Here is a 15,167-nt window from a genome sequence, read left to right as displayed (position 1 = left end):
GCTGCTATGAACATTGATGTGGCTGTGTCCCTGTAATATGCTGTTTTTAAGTCCTTTGGGTATAGACTGAAGAGTGGGATAGCTGGGTCAAATGGTGGTTTTGTTCCCAGTCTTCCAAGGACTCTCATCCAGATTATTTTTAATGCTTTATTTTTGCCTCTTGTAAATATCACATCTGAAAATGTTTGGCAATAATGAAAAATGATATTACTTTAAATATGAACAGGAGCAAGGAGGGAGCCTAGTGTTGCAAGGCCACCAGCAACTGGATCTGAATCTGGAAACTCACAGCATATATTTTTTTCTTAACAAGTTTCAGAATTGTCATTTTTCTGGATATGGGGAGGAAATGTTTCCTGTGGCATTCAGAAGCTTCTGCTGTGCCTTCTAGATGTGATTGCCCAGTGTTTAGTTATATTCACCCAGAAGTGAATATAACTAGGCTTCTGATAGCCTTGTATATTTTTTTGAACTGTTAATTCCTTTAAAAAATATTTACTGTTCACTTATTATGCATCAGATATGATGATAGGATCTGTCATTGACATATTTTACCTTTCACTATAGCCCTTAAATTTTTTTACTCATTTTAATCATTTGAAATGAGCACTCTTTGTTATAATTCTTTAAGCAAATATTAGTCTATAATGCCAGTAATGATTTTTAAATGAATGTTTAACTCATAGCACATACAGAAATAAGCTTTGCGATAAGGGGCTTTTTATAGAAGGCTGTTTTTCTGCACTCACTTGAAATGAATTAGGATTTTTGCATGAGGCACGTTGGTAAGTGGTTAGTTTCCAAGTACTTTACGGCAAACACCCTGTCTTTAAGAGACCTCTGGGATTAAAAATATAGCCAATGCAAGGACATCTGTGTATTAGGGCTAGTTATCAGCATTGAGCTTAGAATCTCTCTTTGGCTAAAACCTCATGCATTCATCAGTGAGGGCTTCAGAGTCAGAGTGGTCCAGTTTGAATCTTGATTCCATTGTGTACTCATTGTGTGAACTTTGGCAACATTCTTCACCTTAACTGTTTCATTTGTAGAATGGACAATAATCTTACTTTCTAAAGTTCTGTGCGGATAAAACAAGACAACCTATGGAGATTCTTTGTGATTCTTAGCACATGGTAAGCATAAAATAAATGTTAGCTTTTGTTATCATTTTTTTTTTATTTCTTTCACTCTGGGCACCAGAATTTTGACTAATAGTAAAGGAAGGTTCATGTACTCTAACGACTGTAACAATATTAGCAGGAGTAAAAGTCCTCCAGATTTTATAGCACATCTGAAAAGGTTTATTACAAATACTGTATCAATACTTGATCATAAAACTGTCTAGGTATTTTCTTTGTGTGTCTAGACATAAAGTCATTTCTGACAGTTTCTGATCCCTATCTTTATTTCTTCTGTTGATCATTCTTTTTCATGGAAGACAAAGGAGTGGGTCTTGCTAATTTACTTTGTCTTCTCTGCAATCCACACTTTTCTCTCCAATGTTGTCTTCCAAAACATACATCTCAAGTGTAGAAGACATTTTGTTTTCCTTCAATTGCCCTGAATATGTGACTGTGGTTTTGCAGCATTAGCTATCTGAGATTCTCAGCTGCACCTTATGAACCATTATCTGTGTCCTTTTTGCCATCTGCCTCCTCCCTATCTGCCCCTTGCCATCAGGAGAAGGGAGTTTTGAACTCACTTGACAAGAAAAATCATTTCAGTTTGTACATGTGCAAAATGACTATGGGCAAATTTTCCATTGCAGGATTTTTGATAATAGTAAACTAGAAATAATTTCTTTGACCCCAAGTAGGAAATTCCTTAAATAAATCATGACATATCCATTTATAGAAAACTTTAGATCTTAAAAGCTTAAAAGGCTGCTTTTCTATACTGAAATGTAGCACTAGAGTCTATTTGAGAAAAGAAGATGTTGAAGAGTCTATCAAATCTGTCAAAATTTCAGCCAACATTTTAAAAGAATACACATGTATTTCCTTTGTACACATGGACTATTTCTGGAAAGATAAATAAGAGCTAGATGATAATGGTTGCCTCTGGATAAAAATAAGAATGGGTAAGACTTATTTAAAGAGCTCTTAGTTATGGCTGAACTTGTAACTGTTAATATCTATTCAAAAATAATTTTAAAATAATACAAAGAAAAATTTTAAAGTGTTTAATACACTTAAGAGATTGGATACACTTATCTCTCAATATCTGTAGAAAATAAGTCCTTTAATCGCACAGCTTATTTTCAAAGGCATCCCCAAATTTTCTGCCAGTACTTAGGGGGGAAAGTTTCAGCTATTGCCTGAGCCACTGTGTCCTCACATCCCCACATAATGCCTTTGTCTCTGTGTCTCTGACCCTTCCATAAAACTCAGCTCCTTCATTGGTTTAAAATGCCAATAAGCAAGAAAGCAAGCAAACAGCATCATGGACAATTATTAGTGAACAGTAGACTAACTTCCTTTTCCTGCCCTTCCTCTGAGTCCCTCCCAGTAAACACTCCAGCCTGTCCTCTTTCCATCCAGCTGTCTTGTCTGCCCCCTTCTTTCCTTCAAAATGCAAAATAAGTTACTCTAATTTCCCGCATAGCAGTTTTGTGATTCTATTTCATTCCTTGGGGATGTCATGAAGCACATTCTGTATCCTCTGACTCAGTTGGCTACCAAGACATTTTTCCAAATAAGGCAGCTTATCTGCAAAGGAATTTTATCAGTTCTTAAAATTACATAAAACAAAACAATTATGCTTAAGTAAAAATGCCAAAAATCATATCCAATTTACATGCTTCTGAACACAGTCTTTATGTATTAGGGTTTCTTCAGGGCATTGTCTCTTTTCCAACACCACTTACCCAGGCATTCTTCTGGACTCCCATGGTTTCAATTACACTATTTACCAAAGACCCCCAGAGGGAGGCACATCTTCATCCATAGACCTCTTGCATCTAAGTGCATATACAACATCCTCATCCAGCAAGCTCATACATATATCAAATCCAGTCTCTCCAATACTGAATTTATAACCTTTCTCCTAAACCAGCTCCGTCTGTAGTGTTCCTTGTCTTTGTGTATTTTACCACTATGAACCAAGTTGCTCATGGCAGAAAGTTGTCATCCTTGATACTGCCCTGGTCCTCATCCACTTCCCTCCATCTCTACCAATACTATTTTAATCCAGTTATTGTTAACTGGCCTGAGCCAACTTGGTCAATTCCACTTTCAGTTTCTTATTGGATATCTTGTTAGCTTAGGATATTTGGAGGGTGATAAGCATCCTCCTCCATGTTCTTGCTACCAGATGAGATGTTACATTTAGAGCAAAGCTTTAATCAGATTCAACCAATATACAAACATTTGTTTGCAAGTAAGCACAAAAGCTGGCATTCCATCCATTCCATTTATTTATTCTTTAGGTACTTTGAAAAGTACCCATAATTAAAGGCTTGCTTGAGCACATATAACAATAATTTAGCAGTAAGATTCGGCCCATCTTTTGAAGTCAAATCCTTTGGAAGCAATGGGACACAGAACCAAGTGGTCCTAGGCTTAGGGTACCACTCCTAAAGGCAAGAGGCTGCTAGGTTCTGCAGATCCTCGGAACTCTGTTCATGCAGTGACAGGAGTGGCTATGCAGTTGATGAGTCAGTTCATTGATTTTGAGTGCCAATCATTGCACCAATGAAATTTTCTATCTAATGTTTCTTCTACCATTTAACAAACCAGTAGAGATTTACTGGTGATATATGAAGTCATTTGTTGGAGTAACTTTTCTGATAAGGGTATATTGAATGTTAAGTAACCATCTTTATTGTGGTTACATACATAATACATACATATATATATATATGCATATTTATATATCATATTTTATATATTGCTTTAAAAACATCTTTCTTATCCATGTATTCCTAACTCAACTTTTTGCATCTTCTCTTGCACTCTCCTATGTACCCGTTTTCCACAGTAGTGAAATAATCACGTTTTAAAATCACAAATCTCATCATTCTTCCATTTCAATGAACTGTCACTTCTCTTACCTGATTTGTGTGTATCTTAGCACTCTGCCTTTTAACACTCTTCCTAGCTACTGTACTTGATGGCATGGTGCTCCTATCTGTTCCTTCATCTGGCCACGACCTTCTGTTCCTTTTGCACTCTCATTTGCACTCCTGTCTCCCACTTAGAGTCTCATTCTCCACCGCTCTTGGCCCTCTACACATATGAGGTCATCCCTTAAGGGCCAAGGTTTAAGGAAACATTGCTCCCACTCCATACGATGTGAGATTCCTGGTAGAACATCCTGTGACCAAAGCTGTAAATAATGAATTGTTCGATGTCTGTTTCTCAATGGAGTGTCCTCATTACAGACAGAAGGATGGTGTCTCTCTCACCCACTTTGCACTGGATTTGTCTCAGTTAGTGGTCAGGAAGTATTTGCTGCAGGACTGAGTGAAATGAATGTCTGTATTGTACCGAGGATGTTCAGCCACATGCTTATAGCTTGCTTCCTGTTGTCACATGTGACTTATGTAATTATGTCTGAGAATACCAATTGGTATAGACATTTTAATGATATTCTCTGGAAAATGACATGACACATTGATTACTCAAACTAAATCTAGATTAGATATATATCTGATGCCCTTTGACATTTAAATCCTAAATCCTCCTTATCTGATGGTTTATAATAGTCTTTGAAAAGCCAAAACAACATTCAGGACAAGAAGGAATACAGATAATTGCATACCATGCCTGGGAGAAGTTTACCCATCACTTTTTCTCAGAAAAGTATAGGAAGGGTCAAAGGTGAGTGCAGGAAGTCCTTTAAAATGAAAGTCAAAAGAATTTTCCCAGCAAACTAGGTTAAAATCTATGCTATAAATTAACTCCATATGGGAAATCCTACAAAGTGCAAAGTCTATCTGTCTGCTTTGCTTCAGTAAACACAGAATTTGAAATCTATTTGCTTATATTGCAAGTATTGGGTTTCTTTTATGGGATTATTCTGTGGTGTCTTGGAGGCAATGGAAGAGATAATTTATGCATTGAAAGATTGCCAATAACCTCTCAGGTATTACTATAATCACAAAATTTCCCTCTACTTGTGTCACTTACTGAAAATACAGATCCTTGGCCCTAATTCTCAGAGGTTATTATTGAGGAGGTATGACACAGAGCCCAGAAACTTGTACTTTAAAAGTACATTAAGACGATAAAAGATCTTAAGGGCTGGGGTGTAACTAAATGATAACAGCATTTGCCTAGCATGCGTAAGCCCCTAGCTTCAATCCCCAGCACTGCAAAAAACAACAAAATTATTTTAAAATAGAGAAAGCCATAAGGAAGATACAGCATACACACCCATTAACCTTATTTGTGAAGCTAGACCTCCTTTTATTTGCTGTGAAGAGTTCCATCCCATACAGCACCTGCTGGATATCCTACTGGGGAGGAGGGGAACCTTGAGTTCGAAATGTAGGTGAGTATTTTTGCATGTGAAGGTACAGAAAACAGGCAACCTTTTGTTTTTCTCCAAGAAGTGGATGACATCGTCATTTCAGTTCAATGTACTGAAACTGGTGGGACTTATTCATTTCTCTGTTTTAGAAAAATCCAACTTCCACAACAGATAAAGGGATGGATAATAATTTAAATGGCATGCTCCTCTCATACATTTAGTATATAACTGTCCCTAAAATATTCTGGCTCACAGATTCTCAGGAACATACCGTCTCTCCAAAGAAAGAGACATTTGTAAATGTATTTTCAAATAAAAAGAATAAAAATTGGTTTGGTTGGTAACTCTGAAAAAGAGCTGCTATATGAAACGTATGGCCTGTACATTTTGTCATGAAGTTACAAAAGAGAAATGTAAGGGTTTTGTTGATTTGGGGGTAGAAATGCAGAGCGAAGAGAATAATGTAGACTTGGGGAGTATTCAATTGCCACATAATGAAGAGTTGTTTGGGGGGCTGGGGTGGTGGCTCAGTGGTAGAGCGCTTGCCTTGCATGTGAAAGGAACTGGGTTCAATTCTCAGCACCACATAAAAGAAATAAATAAAATAAAGGCATTGTGTCCCTCTACAATAAGTTTTTTTAAAAAAGAGTCATTTTTGCCAGATTTCTTTGGAAATCTGCCAAAAAAGAACTTAGACCCCTCCTGACTCCCAGACTTTCCCTAGGATCCCACATTCTTAATTAAGATTTCTCAGATGAGCAGAACTTTCAAGAGAAATTGGGAGAAGGCTGCTGAGTCTCCTTGACAATATAAATGAAATTTGGATTCTTACATTGAATTGGAAAATAAGAGGGAATTGAAAAACTCCAATTTTTTTGGCCCCAAACTGTTGCACTTGATACATGATCAGGGAAGGAAGGTGTGTGTGTGTGTGTTTATTTGTGCAAGCTTACACAAAAGTGTATTGATGGTATAGGCAGTTTGTGACTAATAAAAGTCAATATTTTTTAATATTTACATATATTTCCCAGTTTTATAATACAAAAGTAACAAAAAGGAATTACAGAGAATTGTTAATTACAAATACCTATTTCTTACATGGCAATAAAACATGCAATATAATTATGAGCCAAGTTTTAGAGACCAAGGTGGGTGGTAGGAAAAAAATATATACATTGGATTAATTTGGAAACTAGTACTGTATGGCTGAATGAGGGGTACCTAGTAATTCTCTTTAACCTACCAGAAATGTTCAGACTCTCTGTAAATAATTTTCTAGAGGCAAAAAGAGAATAAAATCCCAATTTGTAAGGACATCTTGGATCACAAAGGTAGAAGAATAATATGGAATTCTGAGTGTCTGACAGAGGCATTTGATCTTAAGTATATGTTGCATGTCACCAATATGTTTGTTCCTCAGTGGTTCTGGATATGACACTAGGTTCAGGCTAGCTGTGCACATTTCACTAGACCCTTTGTCTTTGACCCGACTAGCTCACTCTCAGAGTCCTGGACAAGATTGTTTTTTGATTTGACTTTCTTAGTTCCTTACATAAGTTACTTTTTTCGTTGTTCTGTTTTGTTTTAAGCTCTCACTAAGCTTGAGGTTAAAGCCATAGATGTGAATTGTATATGTCAGTGTAAAACAGGCTTGGAAAGGGGACCATTTCTCCTCTGTTTTATTCAGCTTTCTCACCTCTGTAACAAAAGACTTGACAACAACAATTTCAGAGGAGGAAAAGTTTATTTTGGCTTATGGCTTCAGAGGTTCAGTACATGGTTGGCCAACTCCATAGCTCTGGGTCCAAGATGAAATGAAACATCATGGTGGAAGGACATGGCGGAAGAAAGCAGCTCAAGACATGGCCACCAGAAAGCAGACAGTTCCACCCACCACAGCCAAAATATAAACCCCAAATAAAATCCCCAGTGGCCAACTTCCTCTAGCCATACCCTACTCACCTACAGTTTCCACCCTAATGAAGGACTCTGTGTCTCTCTTCCATGGACTATTTTTAATAACTCAAGCACTCATCTCAATGGACATTGTGTTTGCTTTAAATTCCATCTCCCAGTTGAAAATGCAATAGTTGAGACCTATGTGTGTCCAATCAGGTGCTGGAAGCAGAAATCTTCCAGCAGGAGGAACAACCAAAGGACATAGTAATAACACAATGCACTATACAGGAACAAGGGAACCTTTGTACTGTTGGGAGGTGGTGCATACAAGAAGCTGAGTGTCCTTACACTACTCGGTGTCCTCCAGGGTGAATCAGCCATGTTCAGCACAAACCCAAGTTCCCTAGAACTGGTGACTAGAATGAGTCCTTCACTGCTGCCTGAGATCAGCTCAGAATGTAGATATTTCTCCAGAACCCAACCTTCCCCTCCTCTGTCTCTGGAGGCTGTAGGCAGTCATTTCCATGGATTCAGGCGACCCCAGGACAGGAGGAATCATTCCCACGAGTGCTTTCACTGAGAATTAATTGCTAAGGCAGACATGTTTAGGCACTGGATTTTTTTTTCTCCCTGCCTTTGGAAAGTGGTTTTAAGTCATTCAGTTAGTTAGGGGGAAAAAAAAAAAGCATAAGTGCAGTTTGAACTGTTTGGAAAGAAAGGAGACAGAAGGAAACATTGTTTTGACCTGTTAAATGATTTCTGTTTATAGCATATTACCAGAGAAACAGAAAGAGAGTGAGTTCCGTTGGAGCTGTGAATTTTTCTAGAAAAACAGGAAGTCATAACCATGAATATTTATTAAATGAAGTATTAGGAACAACACAGCTTTATGAAACATGCTGCATACAATTTCCTTCTCCCCATCCCCTGCTCTCCTGTCCCCTCCCCTCCTGACCCCTTCCTTCCTCTTCTTAAATGACAAGAACTCTGCTGACTGTGAGCATATACTATAAAGAAAAGGTTACCATCTTTTGGAAGCATTCTAACATGGAGGCGGTCGTGTCCATAAGTAGAACTACCGTGGTGGAAATTTACAGTGTCCTGTGAGGAATTGAACAGGAAGGGGTCCCTCCACCTTGACAAAGAGGGAAAGCTACACGGAGGAGTTGTCACTTGAGCTTTGTTCTTGTTGAAGAAAAAGAAGCCACTAAACTGAACCCTTGTCAGATTTTGTTACAGTCATGTGCACACGTGCGTGCGCACCCACAGAAAAGTAAAGAAATGGACTTTTCAAGAATCTTAAAGTAGGGTTTTAGGCAGACTAAGAAAACGCTGTTTACAAAAACTTACGAATAATTCAGCCCAGCCTTAATAGGATTAACAGGTTGTCTCAGTCTTTGTGTTCAGATCTTTAGGACTCAACTTTGGTTTAGTGAAGCACATAAACGTTCACTTTCTGTAAGTTTTGTTATGTCTGGGCTTTTTTTTTTAAAGAACATTGTTAGATGAGTAAAGATTAGGTACAAGCTATGGCTAACTTGCAAAAATCACTGGTACCATACCTAGTGGATATTACTGGTACATTCTTTGTCAGTAATAAAGAAGGCTAGCTATTGACCAAATCAAGGCAGGGAGAGGGCACTCCACGAAGCAAGGGCAGTGTGGGCAAAGGCAAGCAGACAGATACCAGTCTGTTCTGGGAAAAGAGGAAGTGGCTCCTTAGGGCAGGAAAGCAGGCCCAGAGAGGATTGAGACCAGTGAGTGGAACAAGGGCTGAGCTACCATGCTGATGACAGCCGTGTTTCTCCCTCTAGGCCTAACTGTTCCCCTCTCTTCCTTTCTCTCTCCTCTCTGATACTCCCCCACCAGATGTATGTGGGTGCACTTAACAGTGTCCCCCAGTTCTGGGAGGCTGTTTATTTTTCTTCATTGTTTTCCTCTCTGTTCTTAAGGTTGCATAATATCTACTGGCATTTCTTCAAGTTTGCTTTTTTTTTTTTTTTTTTTTTTTTTGCCAGTTCATATATCCTGTTCAGATCCTCAAATAAAAATTTCAGTTTGGGTTTTTTTTTTTTTTAAATAAACTTTTCACTTCAAAATTTCTACTTGGTTCATTGTTTGTTTGTTTATTTGTTTTTTGTTTTTAATATTACTCTCGGTTTTAATTTGTATTCTCCAAAGAAATAGAATAGATGTATGCGGACATTTTTTTTTTTAAAGAGAGAGAGAGAGAGAGAGAGAGAGAATTTTAATATTTATTTTTTAGTTCTCGGCGGACACAACATCTTTGTTTGTATGTGGTGCTGAGGCTCGAACCCGGGCCGCACGCATGCCAGGCGAGCACGCTACCGCTTGAGCCACATCCCCAGCCCTGTATGTGGAGATTTATTATAAGGGATTTGCTCACATGATTATGGAGGCCAAGAAACTTCAGGAGCTACCATCTGCAAGCTGGAGGCCCAGAAAAACTGGTGGTGTGGCTCTAGCTCAGAGCTGAGGCCTGAGAACTGAGGAGCTGGGAGTGTAAATTTCCATCTTAATCCAAAGTCCTGAGAACAAGGAGTGCAGGTTCTCAGGCAGGGCAAATGGAAACTCAAGTTCACAGAAGGGAAAAATTTGCCCTTTCTCTATGTTTTTGTTCCATCAGGCTGGATACACACACTGGTGAGGCCTAGTTTTCTTTATTCACTCTACTGATTCTGATGCTAATCTCCAGAAGACACATACAGAGATCATATGGGGATCCCTTAACCTACTCAAATTAACCATCACAATTAACCACCACACTCTCTCCATTAATATTCTCTATTTGATGAATCATTGTTATGTGTTCCTTTAATTCTTCAAACCTGTCTCCTTTAGTTCTTATTTATAATAGCTGCTTTAAAATCTTTGTGTGCCAAACCATCTCTCCTCAGAAGTAGCTGTTGTTGCCTGTCATTTTTTTTTCCTGGTGTATGGATCACTTTCCTCTTTCTTTGTGCTCCAATTTTTTTGTTAAATTCTGGATCTCTTAGATAATATGCTGTTGCAACTCTGCATATTTTTCCCTTTCCCATTTCCAAGAATTGATTTTTTTTCCAGTGCTGGGAGTTGATCCCAGGGGTGTTTTACCACTTAGCTTCAGCCCCAGCCCTTATTTTATTCATTCATTCATTCAGAAACAGGGTCTCACTAAGTTGCCAGGCTGACCTGAAACCTGTCTTCTTCTTGCCTCAGCCTGAGTCACTGGAATTGCAGGTGTGTGCCACCACACTGGGCTACTTTTTTTTTCTTAATTGGTTTTTTAATCCTGCAGCAGCATGGCTGGATGAATTCCGTTGAGTTCAGGGAATTAATATCCTTCTCAGTGTGCAGACTCTGAAGTCTTGCTCATTTTTTTCTTTTTTACCTCTTGCCCTGTCTTCCTAGAGATTACCTTCCCAGGTCTGCATAATAAGCCTGTGTAGGCCACAGACTATAAGGAAGCCCTTGTCCAGTTATCTTCTCTTCCTGTTTTCACAGATATCTCATGTGTGCAGATTGGAGTTTACCTGCACATTTTATGGAGTTTATAATTCCCCCCCCCCCCCTGTCTGGAGTACTCTTCCCTGCTCCTCCTGAGGGAGCACAGTGTTGGACACATGCACAGACTTCCACTCCACTGGATGGCAACAATTTTCTTTTTAAAGCAGAATCTATTTTTAGCAGAGTTACCCCTGGGTCAGAGTAGCTTATTTTCAGCTAGTGTCTGATCAGAAGCTGTATAAATCTTTTTTCTCCAATAAGGCTCAAGAAATTTTGCTGATTGAGTGGTATATGGCATACAGAATGCTTTTGAGTCAGCCCACATCCCATTTTAATTGCTGAGTGAATGCAGACTGGGCATGTGCACAGCCTTCCAGGCCCCCAGGGATGACTTTGATCACTGCAGGATGCTTCTTGGCTGACTCTTCCCGATTCTCTGTGAATCTTTTGCCCTTTTGCTTGCTGCTACTAGTACCATGGAGCTACTAGCGCCCTCTCAATTACTTGTCACCAATATGGCCATTGTTTTGGACAACACCGTTAGACATGAGTTTTTCTGAGCTCTGTTCCAAAGTTATTCCCCTCAGGTTGAGATGTGGAGTTCTCCATTCTTACCAGCCATTATATCAGAGCTGGGTATGGGGATGACATCCTATGTCTACCGAGTGTCACCCTGAAGCTTTTAGTGTTCGGAAGATGGTTTCCCTTTATTCTCTCTGCTTGGCTCACAGGCATGGAACTTCCTCCCCCTGAGCAATCTCTGGTGCAGAAGAAAGTCAGTATTCTCAGCTCACAGTGCTTGGGCAGAGCCTGCCCCTATAAATATGAGCTGGGTAGGAGAATGGAGTTGGGCTTCCTCCTCCAACATGACACTGTGGAAGATGAGAGATACTAGTGGCCTATCCCTTGCAGGTTCTCATCTAGAAGCTGAGGGAAGTAGGCGATAGTCTTTTTGCCTATGTCTGCTTTCAGGGGTTCTTCTACCACATGGAGCTCTAGTTAGTGGGCTGATGGCAGCTGTCAAGATGCAAATGCCAGACTCTCACTGTTCACAATCAAGATCTAGTAGAACTTGACTAAATATTTTCCCATGTGCTGTTTGTTGCTAGGGGAAATATCTAGAGATGCACAGTGGTTGTTTTTGTTTTTATATCTTCAACCAGTTGCATACATGCGTCTACCTAGAACCTGACATGGCCATTCCCCTTCTCCTATGAGGCCAGTTATTACATTTTGAAATTTCAGGATAAATTAATTGGCATCCAGCAAGCAGACTATCAGTTTCCATAAATGTAAAATAATTATTACTGTTATCGTTAAGGAAAATAATTTCAAATGATTTACAATTGATAAATATGTATCTGTTAAATGGATAATATTCTACCAAGTTATTATATCCACACTGGTGAAATATTATCCATAAGTCAGACTCAGTATCAATGTGTTTTTTTTCTTTTTTCTTTTTTATGTTTACTAAATTAGAAACCTCCAAGTCAAAAAAGATGCAAGTGGTTGGTAAGTCTGCAGATTAGTTTTCAGGGCAAGGCCAGGGCTCAGAATCTCAGGGGTGATTTCCCACTGAAGATGACTCCTGGCTCTCTATCAAGTGTAAAGTTGCCAGGATTATGACGGCTTCCGCCTGGAATAAAACAGCTCATGGCTTCCTAATCTACTCTCATTACATTCCACTCTGGAAAGTCATTATTATTTGTTTAATCTCCATTGCATCATGTAGAGATGGTTTTAAAATATAACCAGCTAATATGAAGCTTGCCAAGTGAAGCATTTCATATACTTTTTGTGGGGGGAGTCAAATTCTCAATAATTAGTCTATCATATCTTGATTTTCATCTAAAATCCTGATAGAAGCATCTTGAAATGTTACCTCCAAATGACTGGTTTAGGCTCTTTAGCGTTCATGGTGTAATCACTGAGCTACAACACTTGAATGAGTTTCCTGAAATCATAGAAATAGTTTTAGCAGCCTTAAAGTGTCACCATGAGCTGGCTTTTATAATTTTAACTTGAAAGGTTGATGTGAACAGGGCTCAGTGGCAAAACCTGTAATCCCAGTGGCTTGGGAGTCGAGGCAGGAGGATTGCAAGTTCCAGGCCAGCCTCAGCAATTTAGCGAGGCCCTAAGCAGCTTGGCAAGACCTTGTCTTAACATAAAAAAATAAAAAGGACTGAGGATGTGGCTCGGTGGTTAACTACCCCTGGATTAAATCCCCAGTACAAAACAAGACGAAGAAGAAAGAAAAAAAGAGCAAAAGAAAGAAAAGGTGATACAAGTGTCTGAAAATACATTTGTTCCATTGGCTCAAATTTGACTGCATGAGAACTGTCCCTTTCTCACTGTGACTAGTGAATAAAGAGGAGGAGTCCCTGCTGACTGCCAACCCCTGCCCCCGAGTTAAGTGCGCACCCAGTGGGGCAGGGAGGTTTGCTCATAGCGCCCTCAGTTTGTTCTTTGTCACTACTAATGTCAACAAGTGTTTGCCAGTCAATACCTCGAAGCAAAAATTAAGCCTCTACTTCAAACAGTTTCTTTTTCTAAAATATGACTTTGTCACCAGGAATCGAAGGCTCTACTGCTCATCACCCACTAAAGCTCAGGAGACAGAGGTTGGTGAAAGAAAAGAAGTTTATTCAAACAAAGCCCTTCTTGGGGAAGATGGCAACATTTTCTGTCTCAAATCTCCATCTTCAAGGGGCTCAAGGGTATGAACAGCTTTTATAAGTGGAGAAGGGACAGAGTGGGGCAAAACGCAGGAAATATACATATGTAGATTTAGGTAGTTTGTGCTGGTCAGAATCATGTCACTGTTTCAGTTTCCTTGGCATCTGCTGGGGGCCAGGGGGTGCCTTCTCAGTTTCCATTCTCAGCATGAGGAAGCTCTGGGTGCTGAAAAGCAGTTATCAGGAAGTTGGGAAGCAGCTTTGAATGACAAAGGGGCTCTGTTCCAATTTCACTGCTGGATAGGTCAGAGTGCCATGAGCTACCAACCCGTCCACACATGGTGCTCGTAGGCCAGGAGCTGATTCCTACAGCATCATGCTGCAACTCAGTTCTGACACCAAATACCCAGAGTTAGTGCAGACTCCACAGGTTCAAGTCCTGGTTCCCCAAAAGAGTGCACTCACTTTGGACACCAGCTTTCATTTTAGGTATCCCTTGTACTTCTGACCAACTGGCTGCAAATTCAGGAGTTGTCACCATATAACCCCCTCAATTTTGATGAGCAGCTAGAGTAACTCACAGACAGGAAAGCACAGTATTTACCTCACAGTTTATGAAACAGAATACAAATCAGGACCGGCTAAAAGAAGAAGCAGTCCTGAGTATGCAGTCCATGTTCGCTCCTCATGGTATTGGGCTGAGCACCCTTTTCAACTACCAATGTGTTCACCAACCTGGAAACACACTTGAATTTCAGTGTTGAAACTAAAAAGCTTCTGCACAGCAAAGGAAACAATCAACAAAGTGAAAAGGCAGCCTAAAGAATTGGAGAGATATTTGTGACCCCATACATCAGATCAGGGATTAGTAGGCTACATACTCAAGGAACTTGATAGCAAGAAAATGACCTGATTTAAAGACAGACAAAGGACTTGAAAAGAAGTCATACAAATGGCAATAGGTATGTGAGAAAAGGTTAACATAAGTAATCATCACAATGAGGTAAAAACTACAATGAGATATCACCTACCTACCACATTTTAGGACAGTTATTATGAAAAGACAAGAGGTAAGAGATGGTCAACAGGCTGTGGAGGAATGTACACCCTTGGGAAGAATGTACATTAGCATAGCCATTATGGAAAACTGTTTTAATATTTTGAGGTTCCTCAAAATATTAACAATGGAACTGCAAGATGCTTTGGCAGTTTTACTTTTGGGTAAATAGCCAAAGGAAATGAAATCAGGTTAAGAGATATCTGTATGATAATGTTCACAAGAGGTAAAATATGGAATCAATCTAAGTGTCCATCAGCGGTTCAATAGATAAAGAAAACGGGGTACATATATAATAGAATACTAATCAGCCTTAAAAGAGGGAATATCCTCTGATTTGTTACAACATGGATGAACCTGAAGGACATTATGTGGAGTGAATAAGCCAGCACAAAAGACAAATACGTATGTTCTCACTGTTGGAATGGAAAATTCATGCTCAGAGAATTTAGAATGGTGGTAACCAGGAGACCCAGGACCTGGAGAATGTTGATCAAAGGATCCAAAATTCCTGTTAGACAGGAGGAATAAATTCAGGAGATCTATTGTGTAAC

Source organism: Spermophilus citellus (assembly GCF_964194105.1).
Source record: "Spermophilus citellus genome assembly, chromosome: 1".
NCBI lineage: Eukaryota > Metazoa > Chordata > Mammalia > Rodentia > Sciuridae > Spermophilus > Spermophilus citellus.
The sequence above is the reverse complement of the archived record's forward strand: the minus strand, read 5'-3'. Positions refer to the sequence as shown.